The 22517-nt window shown below is 39.9% G+C and overlaps 3 long non-coding RNA genes across 3 annotated transcripts in view; all 3 read right to left on the bottom strand.

Annotated features, from left to right (window-relative positions):
- The window catches only part of LOC145419591 (uncharacterized), a 110306-nt gene that overhangs the window by 62881 nt on the left and 24908 nt on the right, over positions 1 to 22517 (bottom strand). The gene's annotated exons all lie outside the window — the stretch shown is intronic.
- On the bottom strand, positions 3945 to 5121 carry LOC145419592 (uncharacterized). The gene is made up of 2 exons (XR_013900888.1): positions 4214 to 5121; positions 3945 to 4134 (listed from the first exon to the last, which is right to left on the bottom strand). It is a non-coding gene; the product is annotated as an uncharacterized LOC145419592 (long non-coding RNA).
- LOC145419587 (uncharacterized) overlaps positions 21524 to 22517 on the bottom strand; it is a 1316-nt gene continuing 322 nt past the window's right edge. Inside the window, exons 1-2 of the long non-coding RNA XR_013900883.1 lie at positions 22351 to 22517; positions 21524 to 21772 (exon numbers count right to left, since the gene is read on the bottom strand). The exon at positions 22351 to 22517 is cut by the window's right edge and continues 322 nt beyond it. This is a non-coding gene — a long non-coding RNA (uncharacterized LOC145419587). The remainder of the gene's footprint in view (positions 21773 to 22350) is intronic.

Genomic DNA, 22517 nt, shown 5'->3' on the forward strand with positions numbered 1-22517 from the left:
CAGCTCCTGTACACAGGGCTCGAAGCAAAGAATAAAACAAAGCAAAGCAAAAACAAAAAAACAAACAAAAAAACTTTCCACCTTAGATAAGTAACTACATCAAAGCAGACCAGTCAAGAGTTTCAGTATTATTATTTTTGCTCTTTTCATTCTTGATTTATATATTTTTCTAATACTCTATTTTTAAACATATTTTTAAACAAGGAAAATGAACTACACCTTGTTAAATCACTGTCATAACTATTCCACAGGTTACCTCCTCTAACAGAAACACATCTCTGCTTTATATTTGTCCTTATCTTGTTTTTTTTAAAGAAATCTGTTCCCCTTAAGTCATATTGACTCTCTCTGACTTTAAACAGCTTCTGAGTACTGCAGCAAAGCAAGTTATTTTGTGCTTTATACATTATCTGTGCCATTTTATATTCAACTAAATCATAAAATTTCAGGGTATTCAGATTAATAAACAAAATGTTAGTTGGTTCTATATAGTTTGATTGGTTTATAATTCTTATAGCTCTTTTTTGTAACTTGAAAATAGGAAGAGTGTTCGTTTTATATGCATTACCCCATATCTCCAGACAGTAAGTCATATATGGAAGCAACAGAGTACAATAAAGTGTGTATAATGATTTTTTGTTCAGGACATGCTTTGTTTTATAGAGAATTTTGTTTTCACATGGTTTATATGAGACTTCCAACTCAGCTTATCATCAATTATCACTCCAAGAAATTTATTCTCGTTCACTCTTTCAATTTCAATTCCATTAACCCTTATTTTAGATACATTTTTCATTTGTCTAGTGCCAAAAATAATCAATTTTGTTTTCTTTATATTTAATGATAACTTATTTACATCAAACCAGTTTTTTAATATATTTAACTCCTTTTCCGCTGTAGTCAGAAGCTGTTCTAGGTTTTTACCTGAGCAGTACAGAGTGGTGTCATCAGCAAACAATACACATTTTAACAGTTTGGAAACACTACATATGTCATTTATATATAATTTGAATAATTTAGGGCCCAGCACAGAGCCCTGAGGAACACCACAAGTTACCTTCAACTGCTTAGATTTTACATTATTGAATTCGACATATTGATATCTTTCATCCAGGTAACTTTTCATCCACTTGTATGCTAACCCTCTTATGCCATATCTCTCTAGTTTATTCATTAATATAGAATGATCAATTGTATCAAACACCTTTTTTAAGTCTATAAAAACACCAACAGTATATTCCTTATTATCTATAGCATTAGATATCCCTTCAACAAGTTCCATCACTGCCATCGAAGTGGACCTTTTCACTCTAAAGCAAGCCTATTCAAATGGCGGCCCGCGGGCCAAATGCAGCCCAGAAGCAACCTGCGAGTGGCCCTGCCTGTGGTCCTGGCAGAAACACAGAGAAAACGCAAAAAATTAATTCATTAATTAATTTTAAAAAAATTAAAAATTCCTACAGCGTAGTGTAGACTGTGAATGCAACACTCCTAGTAGCCTAGCAATATTTAACCCACAATGCACCGTGATGTAAACATATTAAACAATCATCGTAATATAAGATGCGACAACAGCATGTCTTTCTCACTCCAACGGCGCAAAATTGACAATGAAAACTGTCGGTTTAACCCTGCCTGGACTGACAAATACTTATTCATTTTACCGAGTTTAATAATCTTACAACCGGAGTTGTGCTACCATGGTGAGGGTCCTGTACAGCCCAAGAGAGAGCTGCAGCATCTTCCCTTCATGTTTGCTTCTTGGCGAAGAAGAAAAGGCCTTTCACAGATTCTGAAACGGTGAAATACTGCATGCTGGCCGTGGTGGATGCAGTGAAAAGTGATGAATAAATTAAAGTAAGTGTGACATCTGCTATTAAAAACGTACCCCTGTAGGACAGTTCAAATATTCGTAGAATTGAAGGCGTCAGACGAGTTTGAAATGCTGTTAGATGACCTGAAGAAAACTGATGTAATGTCTATAGCAGGAGATCACAGACAGAACTGATAATGCACAGTTGTGCGTATATGTCTGTTTTTTGGATGGGAAATTGCTCGGCTTGCTACCGTTAGAGGGACACACAGCTGGCGAAATGATGTTTGAGAAGATTTCAGCTCTTTTTGAGGAAAATGGTCTGGATATGAAGCGTGTCTGTATACTTGTGACCGATGGGGCTCCATCCATGGCAGGAAAAGTGAGTGGTCAGCGAAATATATATTTTAATTTGAAAGGGAATTATCAAAATGTTTTTTGTTATTATTATTAGTATTTCAAACGTGCAAAAAATAGTTTAGTTATAGCTCCCTTTTTTTTAAATAGACCTTTTGGTGTGCATTTGTGAGAGGTCACCACCAGATTTATAGGGGAAAAGGAATAAAAAAAATACTTGTTTTTCAGTACAGTTGTGTGGGTTTGAAACTGATCATGATCTGCTGCTTACTGGCTTCAAAAAAAAAATAAAAATCTGGCCCAGATAAATTCCTCGGTTTGAAAATCTGGCCCAACTAACTTCGTAGTTGAATAGGCATGCTCTAAAGCAGGGGTGCCCAATCCCGGTCCTCGAGAGCTACCGTCCTGCAGCTTTTAGGTGCATCCTTGTTCCCACACACCCGAATCAAATGAATGGCTTGTTATCAGGCCTTTGCCAAACATGATGGCATGCTGAAGAGGTAATCAAACCATTTGATTCAGCTGTGTTGGAGTAGGGATGCATCTAAAAGCTGCAGGATAGTAGCTCTCGAGGACTGGGATTGGGCAGCCCTGCTCTAAAGCCATGTTGTTTATCACTTAGGAGATTATGCTTCTCAATATATTTATCAAGTCTATTAACAAATAACTTCTCTAAAATTTTTGAGAACTGTGGGAGTAGTGATATTGGCCTGTAATTGGTAAACTGACATCTCTCTCCGTTTTTATGGATTGGAATAACTTTTGCTATTTTCATTTGTGAGGGAAACACACCAGTTTGAAAGGACAGATTACAAATGTATGCGAAAGGTTGCACTATATATTCTATAATACTTTTAACTAATATCATGTCAATACCAAAACAGTCAGTGGACTTTTTATTTTTAAATGTCTTCACAATGTTAATTATTTCTCTATGAGTTACAGCACCAATAAACATGGAGGACACATTCTGAGTAATATGTTTATTTAGGTCGTTATTATTTCTTGACTCTGGAATTTCTTTTGCTAAATTAAAGCCAACATTTACAAAGAAATCGTTAAATTCATTTGCTATGTCTTCAGTTTTATCAAGCACAATATCTTTATCTTTTTTAAAATAATCTGGATAATTCTTATTTTTTGAGCCCTTTTTGATTATACTGTTTAATATCCTCCATGTTTCTTGTGTGTTACTTCTACTTTGCTCCAATAATTTGTGGTAATATTCTTTCTTACTTGTTCTTATAATATTTACTAATCTATTTTTATATAACTTGTACTTTATTTCAGCATCTTTTGTCCTCTATATAGATTATTTTTCTTTTTACATGCATCTTCTATCCCCTTTGTGATCCATGGCTTATTTGATCTGTGGTGCTTTCTAGTGATCTTCATTAAAGGACAATGTTTTTCATATAGTGAAATTACAGTTGATAGGAATGCATCATATGCACTATTTGAATCTTCATTTGCAAAAACCTCATTCCAATTGTATTCCTTTCAGTCCACCTGGAGGACAGCAATGGCTCTTGTTGTTCTATGTCGTATCATATCAAATGTTTGATTCTTTTGTTCAGTTTTAATCCCAAAATAATTTTGGAAAATTGCAAAAACAGGAAGATAATCGCTTATATCAGTTATAAGAAATCCACCTACTATTTCATGGTCAATTTTATTTGTGAATATATTATCTATCAGTGTAGCTGTATCAGTTGTTATTCTACTTGGTTTTATAATTGTCAGGCTCAGGAGGGACTCAGAGGCAGACCGTCACTAAGGTTCACAATTTATTTACACGTAGACACCAGGTGCGGGTATATACAAGTGAGGGGGCACAGGAAGAGGGTCTCCGGGGAACACAGGCACGGGAAGGGAACGGCTATATACACAATCCACTGAAGCTCAGGTAGCTCGGGCTCCGGTCTTTAGGTCACCGAACGGCGGTCCTCAGGCTGGCGAGAAATCTGGCACAGAGAGGAAAGGCAGGTAAGTAGTGGCACGACAGAAACTCGGAAAAAGGCTCAGATAGGTGATGACACTGACGAGTGTTACACAATAATCCAGCGAGGAAGCACTCTCAGCAGCTGCCTTAAGAAGTGAGTGAGATGATTGTTTGCAGGTGTCCGAGCCAGGGGCTGGAGCCGTCATGACTCCGCCCCGGTAGAGCGCAGTGCGCGGAAGGGGAGAGAGGGAGATGCAGCACAACAAAAACACTTGTAGCCATACAGAGTCAGCCGAGAAGGCACAGGCTCATGACAATAATTACAGGGAAAAGGGAGTTACTATACATTGTATTGATGAAATCTGTTGTTTTCTGATGTCCATTTGGGTTTAGCAAATCTATATTAAAATCACCACAAATTATTTGCACTTTTTTATCATTTAGGTTGCTAAACATAGCAGCAAGTTTTTCATTGAATATCTCAAGGCATGAACCTGGTGTCCTATAGATGTCACGGTCCGGGGCAGCGGCCGTGTGGAGAGCGGAAGGAGGACTCAAAACGCAGCACTTATTCAGGTGTGAGGGTGATTTATTGATAATATCCAATATAAAGTGGGGATGGTAAAACAGAACTAAGGATGAACTAACTGGGAGAAACTACACAAAGAAATAGCAAACCTGAGCATGAAGGGAGAACAGCAGGGAGAGCACGCAGGGGATTACACCAGGTATGAACACAGACGACGCGACGAGGAGCAGAGGAAATCACACACTATAAGTACACAAAGAGACACTGGGAAATCACACACAGGTGGGGGAAACAGCTGGACCTGATTAACCTGACGAGACAGGGGAACACTAACACCAGGGACCAACAGAGGGAGCACAAACCCAGAACCCAGTGTCTAAAATCCCAAACACAAACCATCCCAAAACAGCCATGAATAATAATGAAAGTAATAACAATAAAGAACATAAACATAAAGTCACTGAGTCATGGTCGCAGGACCATGACAATAGATGCAACTTATAATTATATTGCTAGCTTTTTCAACATGGATTTCAATAGTAACACATTCCAATACGTCATCTATGGTGCTTTACATACATTCAATCAGACTACATTTCAAAACTTTATCAACATATAAAGCAACACCGCCTCCTTTTTTATTCACCCTGTTCATTGTAAATAATTCGTATCCTTCCAGTCCCATTTCACTAACTTTTTCATTATCGAGCAATGTTTCTGATATTGCAATTATATTAAACTTTTTTAACTTACTTAAACATTCTGTAATTTTAGAAAAATTTTATACAGGCTTCTACTATTGAAATGTATGACCGACAATGCATTTGCCATTTTAATATTCACATTGAATTGGTCATCTGTATAGTACTCACAAGTATTATTGGTGTTATTGTAGAAGTGGGTATCTGGGTCAATGTTACTTTCAGGGTCTTGCATGTTGTGCTCTGCATAGTTAAACGTTTTGAAGTTCGTTTTCTCAGAGTGTGGCAAAATAACCACCTTGACAGTCCTTTTCATAATCAAATTCTTCCTCTTCAATATCTCTGAATGGAAACCTATAATCTGTGTCCAAACTTGTCATTTATGTGTTTTTGTTTTTGTTTTTGTTGTTTCCATTGTTTTTTGAGCCGTAAGGCCAGAAACACTTTCCATACCCATTGTTCATTATCCAATCGTCACTTTTCCAATAGATTCCATAGCAGATTCCTGATTATTTGTATTGCTCTAAGTCTTTGAGTTCTCTTATCATCACAACTTTCGCTTCTTCGGGATTGCCATTTAGTCTTATCATTACTTTGCAGTTCCTCATCCATGTCGCTTGTATCTTATTTTTTTTTCTCAGGCTGCGTGCCTGTCTTGCAATTTCAGCAGTCTTTTTTGTTAAATGTTCATTTAAATACAAACCGGTCCCTTTTAGCTTCCTACCCTGTTTCAGTTTTTGTTTTACTGTCTTTTCTGGGGAGCGTGTGGCATGCTGCAATATGATGGCTCTGAATACATACATTCTTCGTTTCAAGGAATTTTATCACTTGCTGTTCAAGCGTTTGCAGCTCCTCTACCGGGGCATCTTCACCGTCTTTACCTCCGCCAGCTGTTACTCTGGCATAGGTTTGGTGTTGCGTCTCCAATCCACTTATGACTAAGTCATCCATTCTTGTCTATTGTTCAAGGTCCTCGATTCGCCGTTCCAAGTCGACAATCTGGTGCTTAACACCAGCAAGACCAAGTCTTGCATAGTCTTGTAGTCATAGTAGACTACAGGAGGTCCAGGAGGACAGAGCACTCACTTCTCCTCATCCAACGGGAGGTGGTGGAGTTTGTAGACAACATCAAATTCCTGGGCCTCCACATTACCTCGGGTCTGACCTGGTCACTGAACACCTCGTTTCTGAACAAAGACTCTTCTTACTTAATAACTGAATTTCATAGTATAATCTTCACGGGCTTCATCCGAAGCACACTCTTTTGATTTGCTCACAAATTTATTTTCACAATATTCACTCACTGTGTCTTTATTAACTAGCTTAGCTCGTAGCCGACTCGTTAGCAGCATGGCCTCTTCACATGTCCCTCCTGCACTTTCCTGCTCATTGTGTCAGATGTTTAGTTACTCCTCGGCCTCCTTTAGCAGTAATGATATCTGTAACAAATGTAGCATATTTGCAGCTATGGAGGCCAGGATTACTGAATTGGAGACTCGGCTTCGCACCCTTCATTCACCCATAGCTAGCCAGGCCCCTGTAGCTGGTGCAGCCGAAGATAGTGTAGGCCCCGCTAGCTGTTCCCCGGCAGACCCCAAGCAGCTGGGGAAAGAGGGCGGCTGGGTGACGGTGAGGAGGAAGCATAGTCCTAAACAGAAGCCCCGGGTACACTACCAACCCGTTCATGTGTCTAACCGTTTTTCCCACTCGGCGACACACCCGCCGGGGGTCAAACTCTGGTAATTGGTGATGCTGTTCTCAGACATGTGAAGCTAGAGACACCGGCAACCATAGTCAATTGTCTTCCAGGGGCCAGAGCAGGCGACATTGAAGGAAATTTAAAACTGCTGACTAAGGGTAAACATAAATTCAGTAAAATCATAATTCACGTCGGCAGTAATGACAACCCGGTTACACCAATCGGAGGTCACTAAAATCAATATTGAATCGGTGTGCAACTTTGCCAAAACAATGTGGGACTAGCCGCATGTTCTCCTTAAAATGTTGGCTGTCTGTGTCATGGTCCTGGGTCGTGTGACCCAGTATTGAGTTTTATGTATCTTTTGTATTCATTTATGCTTTAGCTTAGTTCGTCTAGTTAATTTCTAGGGTGCTGTTTAGCCCTTTGTTTCTTAGCTGTTTCTGTCATCTCCCTGTACTCAGTCTCCCTGGTTCGTGCGTCTACCTGTCATGCATCATGTCTGCGTGGTTATGTTTAGTTCATGTCATGTCTAATCTCCATGTTTCCTGTTTTACTTTGAAAGTCTGTATTCAATGTCAGTGTATTTAGTTTCACTTCTCCTGTCCTGTCTTTAGGTTCATGTGTGTCAGCTGTGCTCCCATGTGTGGCGACTTCCCCTGATCATCCCTCATGTGTATTTAGTCTCTGTGTTTCATGCAGTCTGTGTCACGTCGTCTGTGTTCCCACCCTCCATGTCCTCACGGCCAGTCTTTACAGTCATCATCATGGTCCTCTGAGTCTTCTTAGTTTATCATATCTGTTTCCCAGTTTAGTTAAGTTCAGTTTAGTCACGGTGTTTCTGCTTTGTGTGAGACCTGTCATCAGCCATAATAAAGGCTCGCTTTCAGTTTAAGTTTACTCCGGTCTACTCTCTTGTGTTCGCACCTGGGTCCATCACACACACCACCGCATGGTCTGTCTCCTCAGATCGTGACAGTCTGAGTGGTGTCCCAGAAACAATGTGGGCTTCATAGATAATTGGCAAACCTTCTGGAGGAAACCTGGTCTTGTTAGGAGAGACGGCATCCATCCCACTTTGGATGGAGCAGCTCTCATTTCTAGAAATATGGACAAATTTATTAAACCCCCCAAAATATGACTATCCAGAGTTGGGACCAGGAAGCAGAGTTGCAGTCTTACACGCCTCTCTGCAGCTTCTCTCCTCCTGCTACCCCCCCAAAAACCCATCTCCATAGAGACTGTGTCAGCTCCCAAACAGACAAAAAACAAACTAAAAACCAGCAACAAACAACTTAAACATAAACAATTACAAAGAAAGAACAATACAGCATCCACATCTGAACCAAAGAGTAAAACAGTGAAATGTGGATTATTAAATATTAGGTCTCTCTCCTCCAAGTCTCTGTTAGTACATGACTTAATAATTGATCAACAAATTGATTTACTCTGCCTTACAGAAACCTGGTTGCAGCAGGATGATTATGTTAGTTTAAATGAATCAACACCCCCGAGTCATTCTAACTACCAGAAACCTCGAAGCACAGGCCGAGGGGGAGGTGTGGCAGCAATTTTTCACACCAGCCTATTAATTAATGAAAGACCCAGACAGACTTTTAATTCATTTGAAAGCCTGATGCTTAACATTGTCCACCCCAGCTGTGAAACTCAGAAACCAGTCTTACTTGTTATCATCTATCGTCCACCTGGGCCTTACACAGAGTTTCTGTCTGATTTCTCAGACTTTATATCTAATTTAGTTCTGAGCTCAGATAAAATAATTATTGTGGGTGATTTTAACATCCATGTAGATGCTAAAAATGACAGCCTCAACATGGCATTTAATCTGTTATTAGACTCAATTGGCTTCTCTCAAAATGTAAAAGAACCCACCCACCACTTTAATCACACTCTAGATCTTGTTTTAACATATGGCATAGAAACTGAACATTTAACAGTGTTTCCTGAAAACCCTCTCCTGTCTGATCATTTCCTGATAACATGTACATTTACAATAATTGATTACACAGCGGTGAAGAGTAGACTTTTATCAAAGTAGATGTCTTTCTGAAAGCGCTGTAACTAAGTTTAAGAATATAATCCACCCACTGTTATCATCTTCAATGCCCTGTACCAACACAGAGCAGAGCAGCTATCTGAACGCTAACCCAACAGAGGTCGATTATCTTGTTAATAATTTCACCTCCTCACTACGTACGACTCTGGATACTGTAGCTCCTGTGAAAACTAAGGTCTCTAATCAGAAGTACCTGACTCCGTGGTATAATTCTCAAACACGTACCCTAAAGCAGATGACTCGTAATCTGGAGAGGAAATGGCGTGTCACAAATCTAGAGGATCATCATTTAGCCTGGAGAAATAGTTTGCTGCTTTATAAGAAAGCCCTCCGCAAAGCCAGAACATCTTACTATTCATCACTGATTGAAGAAAATAAGAACAACCCCAGGTTTCTCTTCAGCTCTGTAGCCAGGCTGACAAAAAGTCAGAGCTCTTTTGAGCCAACCATCCCTTTAACGTTAACTAGTAATGACTTCATGAACTTCTTCACAAATAAAATTTTTTTCATTAGAGAAAAAATTACCAATAATCATCCCACAGATGTAATATTATCTACAGCTACTCTTAGTACCATTGATGTTAAGTTAGACTCTTTTTCTCCAATTGATCTTTCTGAGTTAACTTCAATAATTACTTCCTCCAAACCATCAACGTGTCTTTTAGACCCCATTCCTACAAAACTGCTCAAAGAAGTCCTGCCATTAATTAATTCTTCGATCTTAAATATGATCAACCTATCTCTAATGATCGGCTATGTACCACAGGCCTTCAAGCTGGCTGTAGTTAAACCTTTACTCAAAAAGCATCTCTAGACCCAGCAGTCTTAGCTAATTATAGGCCAATCTCCAACCTTCCTTTATATCAAACATCCTTGAAAGAGTAGTTGTCAAACAGCTAACAGATCATCTGCAGAGGAATGGTTTATTTGAAGAGTTTCAGTCAGGTTTCAAAGCTCATCACAGCACAGAAACAGCTTTAGTGAAGGTTACAAATGATCTTCTTATGGCCTCTGACAGTGGACTCATCTCTGTGCTTGTCCTGCTAGACCTCAGTGCAGCGTTCGATACTGTCGACCATAATATCCTATTAGAGCGATTAGAACATGCTGTAGGTATTACAGGTACTGCACTGCAGTGGTTTGTATCATATCTATCTAATAGACTCCAGTTTGTGCATGTAAATGGAGAGTCCTCTTCACACACTGAGGTTAATTATGGAGTTCCACAGGGTTCAGTGCTAGGACCAATTCTGTTTACATTATACATGCTTCCCTTAGGCAGCATCATTAGAAGACATAGCATACATTTACACTGCTATGCTGATGACACCCAGCTCTGTCTGTCCATGAAGCCAGATAACACACACCAATGAGTTAAACTGCAGGAATGTCTTAAAGACATAAAGACCTGGATGGCCGCTAACTTTCTGCTTCTTAATTCAGATCAAACTGAGGTTATTGTACTCGGCCCTGAAAATCTTAGAAATATGGTATCTAACCAGATTCTTACTCTGGATGGCATTACCTTGGCCTCCAGTAACGCTGTGAGGAACCTTGGAGTCATTTTTGACCAGGACATGTCCTTCAATGCACATATTAAACAAATATGTAAGACTGCGTTCTTCCATTTGCGCAACATCTCTAAAATTAGAAATATCCTGTCTCAGAGTGACGCTGAAAAACTAGTTCGTGCATTTATTACTTCCAGGCTGGACTAGTGTAATTCATTATTATCAGGATGTCCTAAAAACTCGCTGAAAAGCATTCAGTTAATCCAAAATGCTGCAGCAAGAGTCCTGACAGGGACTAGAAAGAGAGAGCAGATTTCTCCTGTTTTGGCTTCCCTTCATTGGCTTCCTGTTAAATCCAGAATTCAAAATCCTGCTCCTCACATACAAGGTCTTAAATAATCAGGCCCCATCTTATCTTTATGACCTTGTAGTACCATATCACCCTATTAGAGCACTTCGCTCTCGCTCTGCAGGCCTACTTGTTGTTCCTAGAGTATTTAAAAGTAGAATGGGAGGCAGAGCCTTCAGTTTTCAGGCCCCTCTTCTGTGGAACCAGCTTCCAGTTTGGATTCAGGAGACAGACACTATCTCTACTTTCAAGATAAGGCTTCAAACTTTCCTTTTTGCCAAAGCATATAGTAAGGGCTGGACCTCCCTTAGTTATGCTGCAATAGACGTAGGCTGCCGGGGATTCCCATGATGCATTGAGTTTTTCCTTTCCAGTCACCTTTCTCACTCACTATGTATTAATAGACCTCTCTGCATTGAATCATATCTGTTATTAACCTCTGTCTCTCTTCCACAGCATGTCTTTATCCTGTCTTCCTTCTCTCACCCCAACCAATCACAGCAGATGGCCGCCCCTCCCTGAGCCTGGTTCTGCCGGAGGTTTCTTCCTGTTAAAAGGGAATTTTCCCTTCCCACTGTCGCCAAAGTGCTTGCTCATAGGGGGTCATATGATTGTTGGGTTTTTCTCTGTATCTATGAAGCGCCTTGAGGCGACTTTTGTTGTGATTTGGCGCTATATAAATAAAATTGAACTGAATTGAATTGAATTGAAGACTAATCTAGCTCAGATTAATAGAACTACTTTGTACTAGAGATGGACCGATCCGATATTACGTATCGGTATCGGTCCAATACTGACCTAAATTACTGGATCGGATATCGGAGAAAAATAAAAAATGTAATCCAATCCATTAAATATCACGAAAGCACCTCACAAAACTTGCAACACGCCGTAACTCGCCTCAGAACGTTAGCAGTCGGAGCAGTATGCATCACGTGATAGAGCGGCTGTGGCATGCAGGACCTGTCGGTGGTCTGGATAGCATTTGGAGCTTCGCTAGCAACCCGGCATTTCATCTCCGACAAAGTTATCCCCGAGAGAAGTAAAGCAAGTGTGTAAGTCCATCTCTGAATGTTTGTAAAGCATTCCTGCGTTAAGCTTAACGAGCGACTGCCTCTCGCTCTCCAGCTGCTACTTCAATCATGAAACTGCTTAATGATCAGCTGATCGGCTTTTCTGTCGCGAGTCCGTGTCTCTAGTTTGCTTTTGGCCCACTTTGCACCAGAAAGAGGAAACCAGCGGCTGAACAACAGCAACACGTTTAAGCTTGATCAGCTGTTGTTAGAATGTATTTAATATTACTTTCTACTCGAGGATCTTTTTCTACGTAGCTGACGCTGGTAACTGTGCAGGGGCGCATCTAGCAAAGTTTAGCCAGGGGGGCCGATAGGGCATTAACAGGGAAAAGGGGGCACAAAGACATACTTTTCTTTCTTATTCTCATTTAAAATGTCTCGCTTTTAATTATTTAATATTTATCTGAATCTTACACCCAAAGTTTTAATCTGATGTAAAATGTATAGAAGTCCATTACTGCATATAGTAACTGTTAAGTCTAATATACCCTAGTAAGCTATAGTACTTTTTCCTTTGGGAAGCTACCATCTGTGCAGTCTGCAATTTTGTTGAAGAAAGCGCCTTGAGGCGACTTTTGTTGTGATTTGGCGCTATATAAATAAAATTGAATTGAATTGAATTGAATTGAAAGATGTTGAATCTATTTAATATTTCTTGAAAAATAATTGATTTCTGTGCATTTTTTTTCACACTGCATCAAATTAAGGTTGATTACGTCGATTAAGCATCATGAGGTGGAGCGTGAGGGGTGGTTACTATTTTTTATTTATTTATTTTTGTTGTTGCTGGGAGTTGGAACCCTATTAGTTAGGTTGCTTAATATTTATGCTAAGTACTCTTTAAAATACCAGAATAGGGAGGATGGTGTAGGTTTAAGTTTATTAGATTGATCAGTATTGCTGAACTATGAAATATTTTTTTTTGCATACAGGTATAACAGAATAGCTTTAGTGTAGTTGTTATTTTAAACTTGAGTATGAACTTATACAAAATGCAGCAAGATATTTAAAAAACAGTTTTGTTGATTAAAAAACACTATATCGGATTCATATCGGTATCGGCAGATATCCAAATTTATGATATCGGTATCGGACATAAAAAAGTGGTATCGTGCCATCTCTACTTTGTACTAGCGGACCGAAAGTGTTACTGACGGGAATCTACAGCGTCTTGAGCTGAATTAAAACTTCAGAAGTCATTCGTCATGTTGAATGACCAGCAGATAAACTCTCAGATTGGTAATAAATGTATTACATGTATAAGAACAAGTGTCATGTTAACAAATGATAGCCGTACCCTGAATTCAGACTGTTTCTAGCAGAATTCCAAAGTTGTCATCTTGGACCCTCTCAGAGTACCCCCTCTGTATGCTTGCAGAGACCCTACAGTAGGGAAACATGCAAAACAGTGTCCAAACCTTTGTGTTTTAGCTTTATTTATGTCTTACACAGCATCCCAACTCTGTGAATAGTTAGTCTAATTAGTGCAGCATTACTGGATCATCTCTGTTTGAAGTGATATAATATGATATACAACAGTTTGCAGACCACTTCAGGGGAAAAATCAGCGCCATCAGATCTGATATTTTATCTAATCGCGATATGTTTGTAAACACATCTGAGGGCTCGATTGTACCTGAGGAGACACTGGACAGCTTTGTCCTGGTTAATGCTTGTTCACTCAGTGAGACCCACCACATGTCTTTTAGATCCAATCCCTTCTTCACTCTTTAAAACACTTTATGGATTTTTTGAGGCTGAGCTTTTACACATGATGAATTGCTCTCTTCAGTTGGGTGTCTTCCCTGCTGCCTTTAAAACGGCGGTGGTGAGACCCCTTCTGAAGAAGAGCAATTTGGATTGTAATGATTTTAAAAACTACAGACCTGTATCCAACTTACCATTTTTAAGTAAAATCTTAGAAAAACTTGTTTTTACTCAGATTACTGATTTTCTCAATGATAGACAGATCCTGGAGATATTCCAGTCTGGATTTAGGGTGAACCACAGCACAGAGACGGCTCTCCTAAAGGTTTTAAATGATCTTAGATGTAACTGGGACGCCCAAAAGCTCTCAGTCCTGGTGCTACTGGATCTAAGCGCAGCCTTTGATACAGTAGACCACGCTATTCTTTTAAACAGACTGAAACACATGGTGGGCCTCTCTGGTGCTGTACACAGCTGGTTCACTTCCTATCTCTCTGACAGAACTTTTATGGTGAGTATGATTACATGCTCCTCTAAGATCCATAGAATGACATGTGGTGTGCCTCAAGGGTCGGTTTTAGGCCCTGTACTTTTTAATTTGTATATGCTCCCTCTCGGCGGTGTCATCAGGAGGCATGGAGTGAACTTCCACAGTTACGCTGATGACACTCAGCTGTACATCTCCGTGTCTCCTGATGACACATGACCAATGGATGCCCTTTTTAACTGTATTTTAGATATACGATCTTGGATGGCAGAAAACTTTTTACAGCTTAACCAGGACAAAACTGAAGTTTTAATCGTCGGTCCTGAGGCTCAGAGAGAGAAACTCTTGTCTAAATTAGAGGCATTTTCACTATGTCCTTCGCTACAAGTGAAAAACCTGGGTGTTATTTTTGACTCTGAGCTTGGTTTTATCCCACATATTAAACATGTGACCAAAATTGGATTTTATCATCTAAAAAATATAGCCAGAGTCCGCCCTATTCTCTCTCGGGCCAACACGGAGATGCTGATGCATGCTTTTATTACCAGTCGCATTGATTACTGTAATGCCCTGCTCTCTGGTCTTCCTAAGAAGAATATTTCAACTTTACAACTTTTGCAAAACTCGGCAGCTCGTGTGCTGACGAAGACCAGAGGGCGGGCCCACATTACACCGGTTTTAGAATCGCTGCATTGGCTCCCCGTGTGTTTCAGGATCGATTTTAAAGTTCTTTTACTGGTTTTTAAATGTCTTAATGGTCTTGGGCCTTCTTATCTCTCAGATCTGCTTTTACCATATGAACCCTCGCGGACCCTGAGTTCCTCTGGTATTGGCCTTTTAATTGTCCCTAAAGTCAGGACACATACTCACGGAGAGGCAGCTTTTCAGTGGTATGGTCCTCGTCTGTGGAACAGCCTGCCGGAGGAGCTCAGGGCCGCAGAGAACGTACATGTTTTTAAGAACAGGCTCAAGACCCACCTTTTTAATTTAGCTTTTACTTAGCGTTTATTTATTTTATGCTTATTTATTCTATCCTGTTATTCTATTATTAATTTAGGCTTTACCTAATATTTATTGATTTTATTCTTATTCATTTTTTAATCTTGTTACTCTATTTATATTTATATTGTATCCTGTTCTTATTTATTTTATCATTTTACCCTGTATATATCGTATTGCGTCATATCTCCAGTGTTTCCTCAGAGGGCGCTCTCTGCACCGGGGCTGTGATCGACTGTGGCTGCTGGGTCTCTGGGGGTCCTCTCAGCCTGGCTGGGGGGCTCCTTTGCCTCCCTCCTGCTGTGTGCCCAGCCTGGAGGCTGCGGTCTGTGACCGGCTCCCGGTGCAGACGGCTCCCTGTTATAGTGTTTCCTCACTTGGCTCATGCGAGCCCAGCCCAATTTTTACTCTTTAAGTGTGCGCGTGTGTGTATGTGTGTGTGTGTGTGGGGGGGGATATGTGTGTATTCACATCATTTATGTTAATGAGAGTGTGGGGAGTGAGTTGGAGGGTGGGGTGGGCTGTTTTTAACTATGTAAAGCACTTTGTGCTACATTGTTTTTTGTATGAAAAGTGCTTTATAAATAAAGATTGATTGATTGATTGAACTATCACTGAAACAGCAAACTTTGTAAATAAACAAACAACACTTCTCATTCTCTAAACGTTTGGCCACAGCTGTAGATTACACTATCAGTGCTTGTTCACTCTTGATAATAATTACATTTCTACATTCTCTTTGTGCATTTACAGGTAAACAATATCTTATATTTTATTTAAATGACTGCTTTGTCTTTGAAAAGGTGAAGAGCCTGAGGCCGGTGACAGTCCAGTTCTACTCTAAGTACATCCTTACAGTGGCTCACAGGACAAGGCCACATTCCTGTCCTGCCAGAAGAGAAGAGAAACTTCAGTCTTCGTGCAGTTCAACCACACCTGTCATATTCTGTATGACAGGGGTCTCAAACTCCAGTCCTCGAGGGCCGGTGTCATGCAACTTTTCCATGTGTCCCTGGTGCAACACAACTGAATACAATTAGTAGTAAATCAAGTTTAGGTGGAGTTTATTTTCGTTGTGCTGACTTTTTACAGTCAGTTACAATAACTTGTACTGCTAGCTAACATGACAGAGTTTCTATACAGCTGGGTGGGTGCTATGATGTTACTGATAGTGAACTTTATTTTATTTATAAGGTTAGTTAGTAGAGTTTCCAATGGCTCCTTAAAAATGGAATGGTCCCTCATTCAGAGAAAATATTACACGTTTCGTATTGAGCTGAGTAGAGATGCAGTTTGTCCCGGACTTTAGCTATAATGAAAAAAAGACACAAAGCTGGAGTTATTCTGTGTTTACGCTGCACAGCTGCATCTACTTCTCTCATTCTCTCCCCTCCCTCTCCTGTTGCTACTTCAATCATGAAACTGATCAATGATCAGCTGATCGGCTCTCTTGCTTGTTTATCGCCCACTTTGCGCCAGAAAGAGGAAACCAGCGGATGTCGCGCTAAACAACAGCAGCACGTTTAAGCTTGATCAGCTGTTGTTAGAATTTATTTAATATTAATTTCTAGTATCAGCTGATGTTTGCTGGAGCCACAGCTGTAAACCTGCTGGTCATGATGTCGGTTTGGATATGTGGTGAGAGGGAAACATGAAGATGAAACCAGGAGATGTCCTTACTGAATCATCAGAGCTGAACAGGTGATGGAGAAACAGGTTTACCTTTTAGGTGACATGGATGAGTTGAAGTTATGAACTGTTTCTGAGAGACAAATAACACCAGGATCCTTTTTTTACGTAGCTGACAGCTGGTAACTGTGCAGGGGCGGGTCTAGGAAAGTTTTGCCAGGGGGCCAGGTAGGGCATTAACAGGGAGAGGGGGGCACAAAGACATACTTTTCTTTCTTATTCTCATTTAAAATGTCTCACTTTTAATAAATAATTATCTGAATCTTACAACCAAAGTTTTTATCTGATGTAAAATGTATAGAAATCATACACATACCAAAAAGACTACATCACTGTCACAACAACGTTTATTTTCATTCAAAGGCTTTATGGCTTTAATACCTGTTGGGCCGGTCTCTAGTCAAAATGCCCGATTTTTTTTGTCACAGTCCAGCCCTGCAGGTTAATACTGGTAGTGTCACCATGCCAGCTGACTGCATTTCATCATCAGCCAGTGTTGTTCTTTATACATCAATATTACCAAAGTTTACCATAAGGCAGCATAGAAAGTATTTACTTGCTTTCAGGTTTCATTCAAATGTTAGTCTTTTCAGTAGGGATGGGTATCGTTTAGGTTTTATCCGATACCAGTACCAAACCGGTACTTTTGAAACGGTGCCAGTGCTTAAAGAAACTTTGTCCAAAAACCTCTCATGTTCAGCTGTTTTTTTTGTAAAAAGATAACAATGTTAGCGTTTTCTGCAGCTATAGGGCATATTTGGTATCACTCTTGGCTGGAAGCAGTGCTTAAACAATGGAAAAAACACAAACTTTGTGTCACGGTTCTGGGTCCGTTGGACCCAGTATTTTGAGTTCATTATGTTTTGGTACTTTTGCATCATGGATTTTCCTTTATGTTTCTCTGATACTTGGTGTTTCAGTTATCTTGGTGTTTTTCTATATTATGATTTATGATCTGATACTGTTGTGATTATGATTATCATTTAGTAGCCTTTGGTCAGTGTCAAGTCTGTCTCTGTCTAGTCTGTGTCTTAGTAAAGTGTGTTTTGTTTCCTGTTTTACTTTGAGGGTTCTTGTTCCTGTCTGATGTTAGCGTGTGCAGCTTTGTTCCCCCTGTCTCGTTAGCCCTGATCTCTCCCAGCTGTGTCTCCCTCCTGTTGCCGATTCCCCCGTTACTACCCTGTGTATATAAGCCCTGTGTTTTCCCATGCTCGGTGTTGCGTCGTACCATCAGATTATGCCTGTGTGTCCTTGGTCTCAGTGTTCCATCATCACTTCATGTTTGTTTTCCTGCCAGCAATAAAGCTGAGGTTTTTGAGTTTCAATTCTGTGTTCGAGTCCTGCATTTGGATCCTCATCTCTGCCTGCCCGCACACAGAGCCCTGACACTTTGTCCAAAAACCTCTCATGTTTAACTGTTTTCCACTTTTTCTTTGGTCATTTTAGCTTTTTTGGCCAGGGTGAAGGGAGTATCTGCCATCAAAACAAGAAGACAGCTGCATGTAACTACGACGGTGTTTGCTAGTTCACCTTACATGCATTAATGTAATAATGTGGTTAGCCTACTAAACGTAAATTACACACGAACAACATTAAGCAGAGAAGAACAGCTGCTGCTGCCATCATCATCATTTCTGCTACACTGGCAGGGCTAGGGGCCAGGACTCTCCTCTTCGGGTTCTTGGGGGATGTTGCTAACTCTGGGTCCGATAACAGGCAACCCACCCGCAGTAGATGTGCTCGGTGTGAGGTCTCGCAGCAAGCTATCAAATACTGTGCATTTCTCGGCTTTTAAAAAAACGCTATGCGTTACCAGGTGTTTCATCGGATTTGAGGTGTTACCTCCTTTGACAGTATCAGCTTAAAGCACTTGTTGCAGGCTGCTGAGTTTGCATCTTTTGCTGTGAAGTACAGCCAGACTTTGACCGCTTCACCTTGGGCATTTTTAATCTGTAGCTCTGCTCTAAAAGAATGTACGTACCTGGGCCCGCCTACTATCCTCGGAAAGGTAAAATGATTGGCTAGAATCTAAAGTGTGTGACATCTCAGGGAGGAAAAAAGCACAGAAATGAAGCACCGAAATGTGCGCTGCTTTTCGGTCTAGTTACTACCGTTTATGTCAAAACCGGTGCCATGATGGCACCAGAAACCGGTACCCATCCCTACTTTTCAGTTGTTTCCCCACTTTTTTCCTGTTTCAAAATCAAACACCAGTTTGTGATAAGATTATCTTCTTTTTTTAACAGGCAGATAAACTTTTGCACTGCTATGAACCTCATACACTGACTTGGTTCCTTTTTTTCACCTGTTCTGAACGAATTTCCACCCACTGTACAGTTATTCTGTTCTTATCGTTTAAAGCCAGTGTGCATATTGTCTTTGCTCTATAAATCAGATGAGTCTGCAGTTAAACTTTCTGATCTGGAATGGTAATGATCTAAATCATCCAGTCAAGAGAAAAAAGGTTTTCTCACATGTTAAACACCATAACAGTGACGTGGCTTTCCTGCAGGAGACCCACGTCAGGGCTTCTGATAACGTCCGTCTCTTCTCCCGTTGGAGGGGCCAGTATTCGCACTCACTTTTCCAAGCTAGGGCACATGGGGTCTCTATATTGGTCAGGCAGAACATTCCCTTTGAGGCCCACAATGTCATAGCAGACAAATATGGCAGATATGTCATAGTCAGTGGGAAACTGTATAACAGTCTTGTTGCCCTAGTAAATGTGTATGCTCCTAATATAAATGACGAGAATTTCTTTAAACAACTATTCTCCTCTTTACCCGACTTAAACATCTACTCTCTTTTTCTGGGGGGTGATTTTAACTGCTGGTTAGACCCAGCCCCGGATCACTCATCTACTAAGAGTAATGTTCTAAGCAAATCTGCATCTGTCATTCATGCCTTTCTATCAGAATATGGAATGTGTGATGTTTGGCGTACCCTAAATCCTCATAAAAGAGATTACTCCTATTTTTCACATGTGCACCATACATATTCAAGAATTGATTACTTTATCATTGACACTACTTGTCTGCAGCAGGTCCACTCCTGTGCCTACAATAGCGTAGTTATTTCTCTTACTCTGTTTCTGTCTCTTCCACATCTTCCTGTTAAAGCTGCACAGTGGCGCTTCAATTCAACCATTCTGTCTGATGAAAATTTTGTAAAGTTTATCCAGGATGAGATACGCTTTTACTTTGCCACCAACTCTTCCCCAGAGACTTCCAGCCTTGTCGTATGGGATGCCTTTAAGGCTTACAGTATATCAGAGGCCAGATTATTGGTTATTTAGCAAGAATTAAAAAAACAGTCCACCCGTGAAAGGAATAAGTTAATGCAACAAATTAAGAAGACCGATGAACAGTATGCTCTTAAATAGAGTCGTGAAATATTTAAAAAGCGTGTTGAACTCAAAACAAGACTTGACCTACTCACAACGTACTCAACTGAACGTTTACTCTTACATGAGAAATAAAAATTTTATATGCATGGTGACAAACCTGATAAATTACTGGTGAGCCTTCTAAAAGGTTCTAGGGCAAGGCAAAGTATTCTTAAAATTCGACAACAAGACGGCAACATAGTCACAGATCATGAAAAAATCAATGAAGTATTCAGGGATTTTTACACCTCAGAGTCCCAAACTGTCTGCAATTCCGTGAATGATTTCTTAGCTAAACTTGACATTTCTGAAATTCCACCAGAACATAGAACAAGGCTGGATGAACCCATCTCTCAGTTAGAAGTTTCCTTAGCTGTAGCTTCAATGCAATCTGGGAAGTGTGCAGGTCCAGATGGCTTTCCGTCAGAGTTTTTCAAACACTTCTCTTCATTACCCTCAAAGACTGCATCAGACAGGGATCTCTTCCTCAGTCATTCTATGAAGCCTGTATTACACTTATTACAAAGAAAGGAAAAGATCCGTTGGAATGTGCCTCCTATAGACCCATTTCTCTAATGAACACAGACACTAAAATACTAGGCAAGATACTTGCCCGTAGACTAGAAATAGTTCTTCCAAAAATTATTTCAAAAGACCAGACAGGCTTCATTAAAAATCGTCAATCATATTTTAACATAAGGAGGCTGTTTAATATAGTCTACTCCAGCCACACATATTCTGATGAATGTGTAGTCTCTCTTGACGCTGAAAAGGCCTTTGATCGAGTTGAGTTCCACTATCTCTTTGCAGTCCTTGATAGATTTGGCTTTGGAGCAAAATTTACCTCATGGATTAAATTACTCTACTCTTAACCACACAGCAAATCCAGCATGTCCAAATTAACACTGTCGGATTTGACTTCAACACTATTAAAGTGTCTATATGGGTCCACACCAGAGAGTGTTAATTTAACTCTTTTTGGAGAGTTGGTACGTTAACTCTGATTTAGTGTTAAACACCAAATCTGTCTGGAGTTGATAATTTAACACTTGGTGTTAAGAGTTTATATATTAACACTCAAAGAGTATTTTAGTTTAACTACGTAAGAGTTATCTTCTAATTCATTCTAAAAAGCGGGAATTTTACTGTTCTGAACTTCTAGAAATTTCTTTTGGAAATAAACATTTACTAAAAAGATGCAATGGTTTTTGAAAAACATTTATTCTGAACTGTGCACCACAATTTCAAAACATTTTCTGAAAGATGTAACAGTATACATGTTCTCACTTTCATTAGAATTTTGTTTATCAAAAGGTCTGACATGGTAAATGCAAATAACAGCATTCTCATCAGTTATTCCTTCAATACAATATGCATGTCCTTCATTCATCACTTTGTGGAACTTCAACGCACTTCTGCTCTCCCCCATATTCCATCTTCACAAGCATATCCTGTGCGGAGATCGAATAAAAATTAGCTGACACTAATTAATGGCACAAATAATCCAGTAAACAATTGCAGCACAGTAAAAAAAAGGAATCCTCTTTGAGCCATTACTTGTGTAAAGTATTTTCCCAAAAGACAAAGACACAGGCAACAGGTAATACTGAACTAAATGTAAAACCTCAACCTTTTTCATTTTTACCTAAACCGTGTGCACAAAACTCTGGAGGGATCTATGCTAACGTGGAATCCAGTCAGGATGTCAGCTACTGCTGTTTGCTCGTGTTTTTTTTATGGGCGATCGTTTTCAGGCTTCAAGTAGCACCATTATACCAACATTTCACATTCTACACATTGTTTTAAGTGTATTTGACCAAAAGTTTGACTGAAAATTCACATGCAAGCTTTTTTCAAGGCTGTGGTATTTGCCTGCAAACAATACCTTTCAGCTAGCTAAAACAGAATATTATGCTATCAGCGAGCAACATGGCTAATGCCTTTCACACAGCTTTGTCTCAACTCCAAAGAGCCACAGAAGTAAAAGCTCATAATAATAATTGAAACAATCTTTGAAAAAATGACTTACCAAGCATGGCAAACAACTCAAATATGTAGAGCAAAATGTTCTGAAACGGCTTCACTTCAGCTTCGATTGGAGCCGTGCTGGGGGCGGAGTCTGTGAATTTACTCTATTGGTGTCATAGCCCCTGTAGGAGTTCAGAGTTAAGAGGTCAAGAGTTAATGTTTCCATTG

This window comes from Astatotilapia calliptera, chromosome 13, assembly GCF_964374335.1.
Source record: "Astatotilapia calliptera chromosome 13, fAstCal68.1, whole genome shotgun sequence".
Classification (NCBI taxonomy): Eukaryota; Metazoa; Chordata; class Actinopteri; order Cichliformes; family Cichlidae; genus Astatotilapia; species Astatotilapia calliptera.